We start from the raw sequence: 14,667 nt of genomic DNA on the forward strand, positions 1-14,667 counted from the left end.
GCCGCTTGGTGACCTGTGTGGCCAGTCAATGGCTGCAGTGATGTGTGACCCCATCTGTGCCAGGGACCTAACAGTAGTGAAGAAAACAGTGGACCCCATGGAGGCAGAACAGAGGTTCCAGAAGCAGTATACCGCTCTGTGTGTGGGGGAGATTTTAAAAACCTGCTGTGTTTTCCAGTAAAAAAAAAAAAAAAAAACTCTGAAAAACGGTAGAAGTGACTGGAGAGCACCCCGGGCAAGATATATCCAGTCCACACAACTCGCTGTCACCACTCCCACAGATCCATACCAGGTTTTCCTCGGTCCTCAGCACACTGGCCGCCGTCTCTGATACGTCACATCCCGGAAGTGACGACAGGGGTCGCATGGAGTGTATGGAGGCTTAATAAACACTAGGTGAGGAGAATCCGGATAGTAAGGTGGGAGTCGTCCTTCACTTATATGTACAGGGAAATAGTGAACCGGGCGAGCACACAGCACTGCTGAGGCGCCATGTTCTAGTCAGAATCTGGTAAATAGCCGCGGCCTCCAGCTCTGCTGCTTATCATCTAGTAATGTCAGCCGCTTACTGACATGTGTGTGTGCCTCCTAGCATCATCTAGTAATAGCTGCTTACTGACATGTGTGCCTCCTAGCATCATCTAGTAATATTAGCTGCTTACTGACATGTGTGCCTCCTAGCATCATCAAGTAATAGCTGCTGCTTACTGACATGTGTGCCTCCTAGCATCATCTAGTAATGTCAGCTGCTTACTGACGTGTGCCTCCTAGCATCATCAAGTAATAGCTGCTTACTGACATGTGTGCCTCTTAGCATAATCTAGTAATGTCAGCCGCTTACTGACATGTGTGTGTGCCTCCTAGCATCATCTAGTAATAGCTGCTTACTGACATGTGTGCCTCCTAGCATCATCTAGTAATATCAGCCGGTTACTGACATGTGTGCCTCCTAGCATCATCTAGTAATATTAGCTGCTTACTGACATGTGTGCCTCCTAGCATCATCAAGTAATAGCTGCTGCTTACTGACATGTGTGCCTCCTAGCATCATCTAGTAATGTCAGCTGCTTACTGACGTGTGCCTCCTAGCATCATCAAGTAATAGCTGCTTACTGACATGTGTGCCTCTTAGCATAATCTAGTAATGTCAGCCGCTTACTGACATGTGTGTGTGCCTCCTAGCATCATCTAGTAATAGCTGCTTACTGACATGTGTGCCTCCTAGCATCATCTAGTAATATCAGCTGCTTACTGACATGTGTGTGTGCCTCCTAGCATCATCTAGTAATGTCAGCTGCTTACTGACACGTGTGCCTCCTAGTATCATCAAGTAATAGCTGCTGCTTACTGACATGTGTGCCTCCTAGCATCATCAAGTAATAGCTGCTGCTTACTGACATGTGTGCCTCCTAGCATCATCTAGTAATATCAGCCGGTTACTGACATGTGTGCCTCCTAGCATCATCTAGTAATGTCAGCCGCTTACTGACGTGTGCCTCCTAGCATCATCAAGTAATAGCTGCTTACTGACATGTGTGCCTCTTAGCATAATCTAGTAATGTCAGCTGCTTACTGACATGTGTGTGTGCCTCCTAGCATCATCTAGTAATAGCTGCTTACTGACATGTGTGCCTCTTAGCATAATCTAGTAATGTCAGCCGCTTACTGACATGTGTGTGTGCCTCCTAGCATCATCTAGTAATAGCTGCTTACTGACATGTGTGCCTCCTAGCATCATCTAGTAATATCAGCTGCTTACTGACATGTGTGTGTGCCTCCTAGCATCATCTAGTAATGTCAGCTGCTTACTGACACGTGTGCCTCCTAGTATCATCAAGTAATAGCTGCTGCTTACTGACATGTGTGCCTCCTAGCATCATCAAGTAATAGCTGCTGCTTACTGACATGTGTGCCTCCTAGCATCATCTAGTAATATCAGCCGGTTACTGACATGTGTGCCTCCTAGCATCATCTAGTAATGTCAGCCGCTTACTGACGTGTGCCTCCTAGCATCATCAAGTAATAGCTGCTTACTGACATGTGTGCCTCTTAGCATAATCTAGGAATGTCAGCCGCTTACTGACATGTGTGTGTGCCTCCTAGCATCATCTAGTAATAGCTGCTTACTGACATGTGTGCCTCCTAGCATCATCTAGTAATATCAGCTGCTTACTGACGTGTGTGTGCCTCCTAGCATCATCTAGTAATGTCAGCTGCTTACTGACATGTGTGCCTCCTAGCATCATCTAGTAATGTCAGCCGGTTACTGACATGTGTGCCTCCTAGCATTATCTAGTAATATCAGCCGGTTACTGACATGTGTGCCTCCTAGCATCATCTAGTAATATCAGCCGCTTACTGACATGTGTGTGTGCCTCCTAGCATCATCTAGTAATATCAGCTACTTACTGATGTGTGCCTCCTAGCATCACCTAGTAATGTCAGCTGCTTACTGACATGTTTGTGTGCCTCCTAGTCCTAGCATCATCTAGTAATGTCAGCTGCTTACTGACATGTGTGCCTCCTAGCATCATCTAGTAATGTCAGCTGCTTACTGACATGTTTGTGTGCCTCCTAGCATCATCTAGTAATATCAGCCGGTTATTGACATGTGTGCCTCCTAGCATTATCTAGTAATATCAGCCGGTTATTGACATGTGTGCCTCCTAGCATCATCTAGTAATGTCAGCTGCTTACTGACATGTGTGCCTCCTAGCATCATCTAGTAATGTCAGCTGCTTACTGACATGTGTGCCTCCTAGCATCATCTAGTAATGTCAGCTGCTTACTGACATGTGTGCCTCCTAGCATCATCTAGTAATGTCAGCTTCTTACTGACATGTGTGCCTCCTAGCATTATCTAGTAATATCAGCCGGTTACTGACATGTGTGCCTCCTAGCATCATCTAGTAATATCAGCCGCTTACTGACATGTGTGCCGCCTAGCATCATCTAGTAATATCAGCCGCTTACTGACATGTGTGTGTGCCTCCTAGCATCACCTAGTAATGTCAGCCGCTTACTGACATGTGTGTGCCTCCTAGTGGCATCCAGTAATGTCAGCTTGTAAGGTGGTTACTGACATATGTGTGCCTCAGACTCACTGGATCTTCAAAAACCAAGTGGGTCTGGGTCCAAAAAGTGTAAAAAAAAGAAATAAAAAAATAGTCCCTATAACCACACATTTAATTGGTTGAAATTGTAAAAATAAGAACCACTAAAGATGTTTGGTAACGCCGTGTTTGTAATGATTTGATCTATAAAAGGATCACGTTACTTTTACCGCACGGTAAGCACCATAAAAAATAAATAAAAAATATGATGGAATGGGGAATTCTGTAAAAAAAATAATAATAATAATAATCTTTGGCAAAAAAGCATATTTTTTTGTCACCTTACTACAAAAAAAGTATAATGCCAAGCGATCAAAAAGTCCAATATAGACCAAAGTAGTACCAATGAAACCAGCACCCCATCCTGCAAAAAATTAACCCCTACATGAGACAATCACCCTAACATTTTTAAAAATATGGATTTTAGAAAATTGAGACCCAAAAGCATAATTTTTTTTTTCAAAAATTATTTTATTGTGCAAAATTAAATTAAAAAAATACACATATTAGGTATTGCTACATCCGTAACAATACGCTCTATGAAAATATCACATTATCTAACCTGTCAGGTGAACATTGTAAAAAACAAAAAATAAAAACTGCCAGAACAGCCATTTTATGGTTACCTTGCCTCACAAAAAGCGTAATATTGATCGTTAATTATATATACTCCAAAACAGTAGCAATAAAACTGTCTCCTTATCCCATAGTTTCCAAAAGGGGGTCACTTTTTGGGAGTTTCTACTGTAGGATGCATCAGGGGGGCTTCAAATGGGACATGGTGTCTAAAAATGAGTCCAGCAAAATCTGCCTTCCAAAAACCATCTGACGCTCGTTTCCCTCTGCCCCCTGCCGTGTGCCCATACATCAGTTTACGACCACATATAGGGTGTTTCTGTAAACCTCAGAATCAGGGTAATAGATATTGTGTGTTGTTTGGCTGTTAACCCTTGCTGTGTTACAGGAAATAATGGATTAACCACCTCACATCTGCCCATAGGATATAAACGTCCTATGGATGGATGTTTAACTCTGAATAGACGTTCTGGAACGTCCATTCAGAGATCGCAGCTGCACGCTAATCGTACAGCTGGCGAGCCGGGGGGCCCTCTGTCAGTGACAGCAGGGCAACCCAGAGGGAAGGCAGGCACAGTACCCAGGTGTCCCTGCCTTCTAGATCACTGTGTATACGGACCAGCTATGCGCTTCCTGTGACCGCCGGGGTCGGGAGAGTGCAGGAGCTGTTGGGTCTTTCACAGACCACGATCAGCCCTGCACTGAGGCTGTACAGCCCTGTATTGCGCTGTACAGCCTCTCTGGGGGGGGGGGGGGGATTTCCCCTGTAGCTGGGGCTACTATGTCAGCCCCAGTTACAGGAGAAATCAATGCTGGAAAAATAAATAAATGTGAAGTTAAAAAAACTTTAAAGGGAACCTGTCACCTCCAAAAACCATCCCAAGCCGCCAGCAGTACCTGACAGTAGTCAGCAGCGTGTTTCCGACGATCATTTTCTTCCTGAAGGCCGATGCTGCTAAAGCTCAGAAAACGTTATTTTATCCCCTGACGACTCGCTTCTCTGGTCATACTTGAAGTCAAGGGGGCAGCGGCCTCCTTTCTTCAAGTCAAGATAACCACGCCCCCTTCCCTGCGACTAACAGCCGGCAGTTCGTCTGCCTTTGCCGAACTCTCTGCATTAGCGCTGTCAGTCACAGCGAAGGGGGTGTGGTTTTCTTGACTTGAAGCAAGGACTTCAAGCATGACTAGTGAAGCGCGCCGGCAGGGGATAAAAAAACGTTTTCCGAGCTTTAGCCGCATCGGCCTTCAGGAAGACAATTATCGTCGGAACACGCTACTGTAAGGTACTGCTGGCGGCTTGGGATGGTTTTTGGAGGTGACAGGTTCCCTTAAAAAAATAAAGGTTTCACATGTAAAAAATGAAAAAAAGAAAATAAATCCCCAATTAGGCCTCATGCACACGACCGTTTTTTTTTTAAGGTCCGCAAAAACGGGGTCCGTAGGTCCGTGATCCGTGACCGTTTTTTCGTCCGTGGGTCTTCCTTGTTTTTTGGAGGATCCACGGACATGAAAAATGAAAAAAAAATCTAAGTCAAGTTTGCCATTGAAATGATAGGAAAAAACGGACACGGACACGGATCACGGACACGGATGACAATCTTGTGTGCATCCGTGATTTTTCACGGACCCATTGACTTGAATGGGTCCATGAACCGTTGGCGGTGAAAAAAATAGCACAGTTCGTATTTTTTTCACGCCCAGGAAACACGGATCACGGATGCGGCTGCCAAACGGTGCATTTTCAGATTTTTCCACGGACCCATTGAAAGTCAATAGGTCCGTGAAAAAAAAAACGGAAAACGGCACAACGGCCACGGATGCACACAACGGTCGTGTGCATGAGGCCTAAAGTAATAAAAAAAATAGGAAAAAAATTAACAAGATAGACATATTTGGTATTGCCGCGTCCGCGACGGCCAGCTCTATAAATATATCACATGATCCACCCTGTCCGATAAACACCATAAAAAATAAAAACTGTAAAAAAAAATAGCTATTTTTGTCACCTTACATCACAAAAAGTGCAACACCAAGTGATTACAAAATGGTACCAATAAAACAGTCACCTCATTACGCAAAAAATGAGCCCCAACATTAGAAAATTGCTCAAAAAATAAAGAAAATATAGCTCTCGGAACATTAAAACATCATTTTTTGTTTCAAAAATGCTATTATTGTGTTAAAGTGAAATACATAAAAAAAAGACATATTAGGTATCACCACGTCCGTAACAACCAGCTCTATAAAAATATCACATGACCTAACCCCTCAGGTGAATGCCGTAAAAAAATAATAATATAAAAACAGTGCCACAAAAAGCCATTTTTTGTCACCTTACATCACAAAAAGTGTAATAGCAAGCGATCAAAAAGTCATATGCACCCCAAAATAGTGCCAATCAGTCATCTCATCCCGCAAAAATTATACTCTACCTAAGACAATCACCCCCAAAAAAACTATGGCTCATGTTTCAAAAATGATATTATTGTGTAAAACTTAAAAAAAATAAAAAGTATACATATTAGGTATTTCCACGTCCGTAAAGACTTGCTCTATAAACATATAACATGACCTAACATCTCAGGTGAACACCATACATTTTTTTTTAAACTGTGCTAAAAAACAACAACACTTTTTGTCACTCTACATCACTAAAAGTGCAACACCAAGCGATCACCTCATCCCACAAAAAAAGAGCCCCTACCTAAGACAATCGCCTAAAAAAAATATGGCTCTCAGAATATGAAGACACTAAAATATAATTTTGGTTTAAAAAATGCTGTTATTGTGTAAAAGTTAAGTAAATATAAAGGTACACATATTAGGTATCACCGCGTCCGTAACAACCAGCTCTATAAAAATATCACATGACCTAACCTCTCAGGTGAACACCGTAAAAAAATAAAAATGGTGTAAAAAAAAAGGCAATTTTTTTGTCACCTTACATCACAAAATGTGTAGTAGCAAGCGATCAAAAAGCCATATGCACCCCCAAATAGTGCCAATCAAACCGTCATCTCATCCTGCAAAAACGATACCCTACATAAGACAATCGCCCAGAAAATAAAAAAAAACTATGGCTCTCAGACTATACAGACACTAAAATGATTTTTTTTTTAGTTAAAAAAATGATGATATTGTGTAAAACTTTAATAAATAAAAAAAAGTATACATATTTGGTATTGCCGCGTCCATAACAACCTGCTGTATAAAAATATCACATAATATAACCTGTCAGATGAACATTGCGAATAACAAAAAGTAAAAATCGTGCCATAACAGGTTTTTTTTTGTTACCTTGCTCACAAAAAGTGTAATATAGAGCAACCAAAAATCACATGTACCCTAAAATAGTACTAACAAAACTGCCAGCTTATCCCGTAGTTTCCAAAATGGGGTCACTTTTTTGGCGTTTCTACTCTAGGGGTGCATCAGGTCTTCAAATGGGACATGGTGTCAAAAAAACCTGTCCAGCAAAATCTGCCTTCTAAAAACCATATGGCGCTCCTTTCCTACTGCGCCCTGCCGTGTGGCCATACAGCAGTTTACGACCACTTATGGGGTGTTTCTGTAAATTACAGAATCAGGGCAATAAATATTGAGTTTTGTTTGGCTGTTAACCCTTGCTTTGTTAGTGGAAAAAAAATCTTAAAATGGAAAATCTGCCAAAAAAGTGAAATTCGGAAATTTCATCTCCATTTTCCATTAATTCTTGTGGAACACCTAAAGGATTAACAAAGTTAGTAAAATCTGTTTTGAATAACTTGAACGGTGTAGTTTCTAAAATGGCGTCATGTATGGGTGGTTCCTATTATGTCAGCCCCACAAAGTGACTTCATAGCTGAATTGGTCCTTAAAAAGTGGGTTTTGGAATTTTTGAATCTTACAAAAATTTAATTAAATTTACAAAATTATTTAAACATAGTAGACATATGGGGGATGTAAAGTAATAACTATTTTGTGAGGTATGCACTATCTGCCTTAAAAGCAGAGAGATTCAGATTTAGAAAATTGCTAATTTTTCCACATTTTCGGGAATTTTTATTTTTTATGTTTTTATAAATACAGGTGATTTATGTGGACTCATATTTACCACTATTATAAAGTACAATGCGTCACAGAAAAACAGTCTCAGAATGGCTTGGATAAGTAAAAGTGTTCCAAAGTTATTACCACATAAAGTGACACGTCAGATTTCCAAAATTTGGCCTGTGGAGTAAGATGAAAATTTCTTTGGTACTCAAGGGGTTAGCTGTGTATTTTTTTTTCTCTTTTCTTCATAAAATTAATTTACATTTTAAAATTGAAGCTGCGAGATAAATATATTTTAATTCCCTATAATGGCTGTTGAGATGTGTGTCTGGGAAGGTAATCTGGCACATTGTTGGCGCCAAAAGGACTTTCCGCACAGTATGCTATGTAACCTAAGACCTACCCTGAGAAAAGGGGCGAGTCTCCCAAAACATTGCAGGTGACATGGTGCACGCTCCATCCGCCTCTGTGACGAACTGCTGCCTGACCAAGACTGCTTATACCAGATACCTGAAAGTAGCGAATGGACTTGGTATGGCCCATTTGGTGACCGTTACCTTTTAGGGTATATTCACACGACCAATCGACCATAAGTGTTTTGTGTTACGCAAATTGCGAATCCGCAAAACACTGAAACCGTCCGTGTGCGTTCCGTAATTTGCGGACCGCGCCTATAATAGAAAATGCCATCTTTTCCGGTCTCATTGAAATGAATGGGGCCGCACCCGTTTGGAAAATTGTGGAACGGATGCGGACCAAAAAAATACAGTCGTGTGGATGCACCCTTATTAGATGATATGATTAAGAATTTGTGTCCTATGCACTTGGATGTACACAGTGGTCGCAGAACCAGGCCACTTTAAGACTGGTGGTGTCTGTGGACAGGTGAGGTTTTGAGGATTTGGTTGGTCGGCTTCTAGGCCAGACAACTCCCTTATGATATCACAGGAGGCTTATAGGATTTACATTTTTTTGTTCAGTGTGTCAAAAGAAAAAAAATTACGGAAATAGATAATCCTCATGCAGTAATTTTGTTAATATATTGAATAGTAAACCTTTTAAGAAATGAAATAAATACTAATATAATATTCTATTATGCTTCACCCCTTTCCTTGCAGCTGCTCTTTACCATTTAGGTGTTGAGTATAACCAGCGTGCTGCAGTCATATCTATGTGCCAGCAATATTCAGCATCTGCTGGGACGTTCTCTACCTAGTGCTGGTAAGTACCGTATTTATATATATTTATATTTTTATATATATATATATATATATATATATATAATTTTAACATCTTTTTATTAGAAGATCCAAAAGTTTACAAATTGTTCATACAAAGGTTTCACACACTACTCGGTACAGAATCTTTGGTATAAACAGGCATGAACAATATATGTCGGGCATTTTATAGTCAGTACTGTATTTTTAGCCCTGTAAGACGCATCGGCCCATACGACGCACCTAGGTTTTTGAGGAGGAAAATAAGAAAAATTATAATTTGAACCAAAAGGTGTGCTTTTGGTGGATTTTAAACTAATGGTGGTCTGTGGCTGACATTGTTATGGGGGAATCTGTGGATGGCACTCTTATGGGGGCATCTGTGGATGGCACTGTTATGGGGGCACATATATAGCATCTTATGCTATGTGTCATCCACAGAGCCCCCCCCCCCCTCCCATAACAGTGTCCCTGTGTAGTGAATGACCCCAAATACAGAGGGTGGGGGTCGGCATCTGGTTTTGTAATGGCAGCGGGGCCCGGTGCAGTCATTGTATGTATTCTATAATACCGGGCCCCACTCACTTTAGTAATCATATCTAACCTCTAGGCAATGTTTAACTATAGAAATCATGTGCAATCCAGCCTGTAGTACTTACTACAATCTTCTGGAGGAGGCAGGGCGGGCGGCGGCAGCGTCACTCACTATATCAAGCGCCTGCGCTGCCTGCTTCATTCATAAAGTGGGAGGAGCAGGCGCGTGACATAGTGAGTTACACTGCCGCCCGCCTGCCCGGCCGGCCTCCTGCCTGCTACAGAAGATTGTAGTAAGTTCTACAGGCTGGATTACACATGATTTCTATAGCTTAACATTGCCTACAGGTTAGATATGATTACTACAGTGAGCAGGGCCTGGTGTAATAGAATACAGTGACTACACTGGGCCCCGCTGCCATTACAAAATAAGATGCCGGCTGTCACGAACTATGGATCCGACCGCTCCGGATCTCACAGCTGTGACGTAGTGGTCTGTGACGGAGTCTGCGCACACACAGAGACCTCACAAGACCGGGGTATTACCATTCGGCTAACACCCCCCACTACACTTCGGTAACTGCCACCACGTGGGTTCCCGGTCCACGAGCCGACTATCCGGGTCATTCACTATCACACAGATCAGTGGATGAACCGGATATCACTTACTGACCAACCGCAGTCAATCACCCCCAGCTACAATTCCTAAATGCAATTTAACTAACTACCTGGTAACATCTCTTCAAAGGCAAGGTACGTTGTTCAGCAGCTTAGAATATGGAAGACTTGGCTATTTAGATTTTATAATCTTTAATAAGCGGTAAAAAGCAGTGCATACAAATCTAATGAAAATGACTATAAAACTACAGAATAGTAATAACAATATAAATAATCACGACAGTTCAAATGAAAGGGAAAAAGATGAAAGAATACTTAGTTTCTCTGGAGGGTTTCAGATGGTCGTTCATATGTCCTTTTTGAATCCTTGCAAACCCCTTTTCAGTATGTATCAGGGGAGACCCTCAAAGTTCTTCTGATAAAAAGATATGCCGTCAATGTCCAATTAAGTGTCTGGTGATGTTCCATGGGTCTCTCTCCTCTGTCCTTGTGCATGGATTTTTATGAACTCTCCCATGGGCAGGAGACTTACTCCTGTCAGCCAATGGCAGCAGAGTGACTGTGAAGCTTAGGGATTAGCCCCCAAGTGTTTTATGACCCCATCAAAGTTCAGTTCATACAATGAGGATTATACTTAAGCTCGTATCTCCTTGATACATCGGCATATTTTTATACAGAATACATATTTGCGATCCTTATTTATTTACCTACAGAATGAGACCACACACGGTAATGCTGGGACCTGTAGTTCTTCTACCACCCATAGGTCAGCTACGGAATTACATCCTCTAGTCATATTTGAGCCTGGATCTGGTGTCAGAAAGGGCATAAGTTGATTCATAAATGAAATATGAAAGTGGACTGGTTTTATGCCCAGAGCTAATTAAGGGCTATTAGCTCTCCTCAAACCAGACCTGGAAATTAATGACGTCACGCTCCAGCCAGGCTTGACAGCGAGCTGATCTTATCTTAAAGGACAGGATGAGCTGGGCCTGGTATAGCCTTTATGACCTTTTTATAGCCGGCCTCACAGAGTAGTGGTAATAAAAGTGTCCATCTATATCATAGGTGACCCAGGCTTCGGAAAGATGAGAGTTCACAGTTTTTTTACATATGCCAGAAGCATATAAGATGGCTACCCAGGGGAATTATGTATGTATGTATGCCGGCACACCTCCCTCTTTTAAAAGGTTGCCTGGGGAAATGGCCACAAGCCTATTCCACAGCAACCCAGCCGTCTCCGGCCGATTCTCCCTGCCGCAACAACCCGTCGGCATTTCCATGTAAACTACCTTTTCTGTGCTGCACGGTGAAGTTGTACTGCTGCAAAATCAGGCTCCATCTCAGCAGTTTCGCATTGTCTCCTGCGAGACGTGCCAACCAGCTGAGGGGATTGTGATCAGTGATCACTGTGAAATTGCGTTCATACAGGTAGTGTTGTAGCTTTTGCAGGGACCACACAATAGCTAAACACTCCTTCTCTATTGTGGAGTAGCTGGTCTCCCTGGCCAGTAACTTACGGCTCAGGTATAGTACAGGATGCTCCTCCCCGGCCTGGTTAACCTGACTCAGGACTGCACCCAGACCAAAGGCGGAAGCATCCGTGTGGACCACAAACTTCCGAGTGAAATCTGGGGCCTGAAGCACAGGAGCACTGGCTAGTGCATCCTTCAGGGCCTGGAAGCCTTGCTCGCATTCCGGCGTCCATGACACCATCCTGGGCAGCTTCTTCTTGGTCAAGTCTGTCAGAGGCTTGGCCAGGGCGCTATAGTTCGGGATGAACTTCCTATAGTACCCGGCCGTTCCCAAGAAAGACATGACCTGCTTCTTGGTGAGAGGTGTTGGCCATCTCGTAATGGCTTTCACCTTCTCTATTTCAGGCCTCAGTGTGCCTCCTCCTACTCTGTGGCCTAAGTAAGTGACCTCATTCATGCCCAGCTGGCACTTGCTAGGCTTAACAGTAAGTCCAGCCGCAGCAAGTTTGTCCAGTACTTGCGACAGGTGCACCAGATGCTCCTTCCACGTGGGGCTATACACGTCAATGTCGTCTAAATAGGCGACAGCACATTCTTCTAGTCCTTCCAGCAAGTCATTCACAAGCCTTTGAAAGGTGCCTGTCGTATTCTTCATCCCAAACGGCATTACAGTAAAGTCGTATAAGCCGAAAGGGGTGATGAAGGCCGACTTCTCCTGAGCCTCCGAGGTCAGGGGAATCTGCCAATACTCCCTGCTCAGGTCCATGATTGTCAGGTAGCTGGCTCCTGCCAACTTATCTAACAGTTCATCAATCCTGGGCATGGGGTAAGCATCCGAGGTTGTGATGGCATTCAGTTTCCGATAATCCACACAGAACCTGGTTGTCTGATCTTTCTTCGGGACCAGAACCACCGGTGAGGCCCAAGCGCTGTGGGATTTCTGAATGACCCCGAGCTGCTTCATCTCCTCGATCTCCCTCCTGAGGTCTGCCTGGACCTCCAGTGAGACACGGTAGGCGGACTGCTTTGTGGGAGCATGTGTACCTGTGTCCACATGATGGACTGCAAGGTGAGTTCTCCCAGGTTTCCCTGTAAAAGTGTCACGGTGAGCCGTCAACACTTCTAAGAGCTGGGATCTCTGCTGGGACGAGAGTTGAGGGTTAAGTCCACCTCCAACTCTCGAGTGTCAGCTAGCAGATCTAGTACTGGGTCGGCCTCCTCCCTTTCGGGCAGGCTTCAAACCGGCATAACATGTGACGTTCTCTCGTGATGCTCCTTGAGCATGTTGACGTGAAACGTCTTCTGTCTCCTACCTCCCTCTCCAAGGCCCACCACATAATTTACCTTACTCAGACATTTGACAATGGGGTACGGCCCTTCCCATGCAGCTTGCAGTTTGTTTTGCCGCATTGGCAGCAGGACATAGACCTTCTGCCCCTCCTGGTAGATTCTCTCTCGGGCAGTGCGGTTATACCACTGCTTCTGTTTGCTTTGGGCCTGCACCATATTCTCCTGTACCAGACCTACCAGCGACTCCATTTTGTCTCAGAACCTGAGGACATAGTCTACTACAGAGACTTCAGTTCCGGCAACCTTGCCTTCCCAAGACTCTCTGATTAGGTCTAGGGGACCTCTTACTCGTCGACCATACAGGAGTTCGAAGGGCGAAAACCCGGTTGAATCCTGGGCAACCTCTCTGTAGGCAAATAGCAGGTGAGGTAGATATCGTTCCCAGTCCTTCCCTTGTGCCTCCACAAACGTCTTCAGCATCTGCTTCAACGTTGAATCGCTCACAGAGGCCGTTTGTTTGTGGGTGGTAAAGGCTGGCTACGATATGGTTCACCTGTATTTTCCTACAGAGCCCCTGCATTAGTTCAGACATGAACTGAGGTCCTTGGTCGCTGAGAAGCTCAGCTGGGAACCCCACTCTCGTGAAGATCCCCAGCAGGGCGTCTGCAACCTTGTCTGCCCTAATGGAGGATAACGCCACTGCTTCCGTGTAGCGCGTCGCGTAATCCACCAGGGTTAATATGAACCGTTTACCCGAACTGCTGGGGATGGCCAGTGGACCAATGATGTCCACGGCCACCCTCCTGAAGGGTTCATCAATTATTGGTAAGGGATTCAATGGAGCTCGGTGACGGTCTCCTGCTTTGCCAACTCGCTGACAGATGTCGCAGGACCTGCAGTACTTGGCGACATCTGCCCCGAGGCCAGGCCAGAAAAAATTCTGCATCACCCGGGACTTTGTTTTGGTTATTCCCAGGTGACCAGCTAAGGGGATCTCATGAGCCACTTGCAGTAATGGTTCCCTGAACTGCACAGGTACAATGAGCTGCCTCTTGAGTGGCCCCACCCTACTGTCACTGTGGGAGATGTCCTCCTTATACAGTTTCCCATTGTCCCAACACACTCGGTATTTGTCTCCCTCAGAGGGAGGGCTGGCAGCTAACCCTCTTAGCTGCTCCAAGGTAGGGTCATCTCGCAGGGCCTGCTCAAAGGCGGCACTACAAGTCCCAGCCAGCTGTCCTGTGGCGAACAGGGACAGTGGCTGAGGCTCTGACGCGGTTAAGTCCACGGGGTCCGAACCGGTGGAAGGGGACACTTCCACGTGCTCTTCCCCAATGGAGCGTTCCGCTGCGGCTTTTGCAGCCCTGCGAGTGACGGGCAACACAGGCACAAGTCATCACATTGTGCTCCCACACACCCCACCTCCCACCTCCCGAGGTCCATCCCCAAGGTTATCTGATGTTACGCAAACATCCTTGCACAGTACCTCGGTATGTCCAGGGACCTCCATAGGGACGGGTGAGTCCTGTGTGCTTCCAGGGCGCACGTAGCACGAGACCAATCGTCCTAGGTCAGTGCCTAATAAAACATTTGTGGGGATCTCCGCAGAGACTCCCACCTCCCTTACTCCACTCCTAGCCCCCCAATCAAGGAAAACACGAGCTAGGGGAACATTAGGGCTCACCCCCCCAACTCCCGTGATGGTGAGGCTTTTGCCGGGAATAAGGTCTGCGTCATCCACTAGTTCAGGCCGAACTAGTGTGACTTCGGCTCCTGTATCGCGGAAGCCTGTGGTGCACCGGTTGCCCACAG

At 44.7% G+C, this 14,667-nt stretch overlaps 1 protein-coding gene across 3 annotated transcripts in view; it reads left to right on the forward strand.

Annotated features, from left to right (window-relative positions):
- Window positions 1-277: 277 nt before the first annotated feature.
- LOC122938453 overlaps window positions 278-14,667 on the forward strand; it is a 127,678-nt gene continuing 113,288 nt past the window's right edge. Inside the window, exons 1-2 of one of the 3 annotated variants that reach the window (XM_044293968.1) lie at window positions 278-396; window positions 8,840-8,942. The gene's annotated coding sequence lies outside the window, so the exon portion shown is untranslated. The other 2 variants (XM_044293970.1, XM_044293971.1) reach the window with 2 other exon arrangements.

Source organism: Bufo gargarizans, chromosome 5 (genome assembly GCF_014858855.1).
Source record: "Bufo gargarizans isolate SCDJY-AF-19 chromosome 5, ASM1485885v1, whole genome shotgun sequence".
NCBI lineage: Eukaryota > Metazoa > Chordata > Amphibia > Anura > Bufonidae > Bufo > Bufo gargarizans.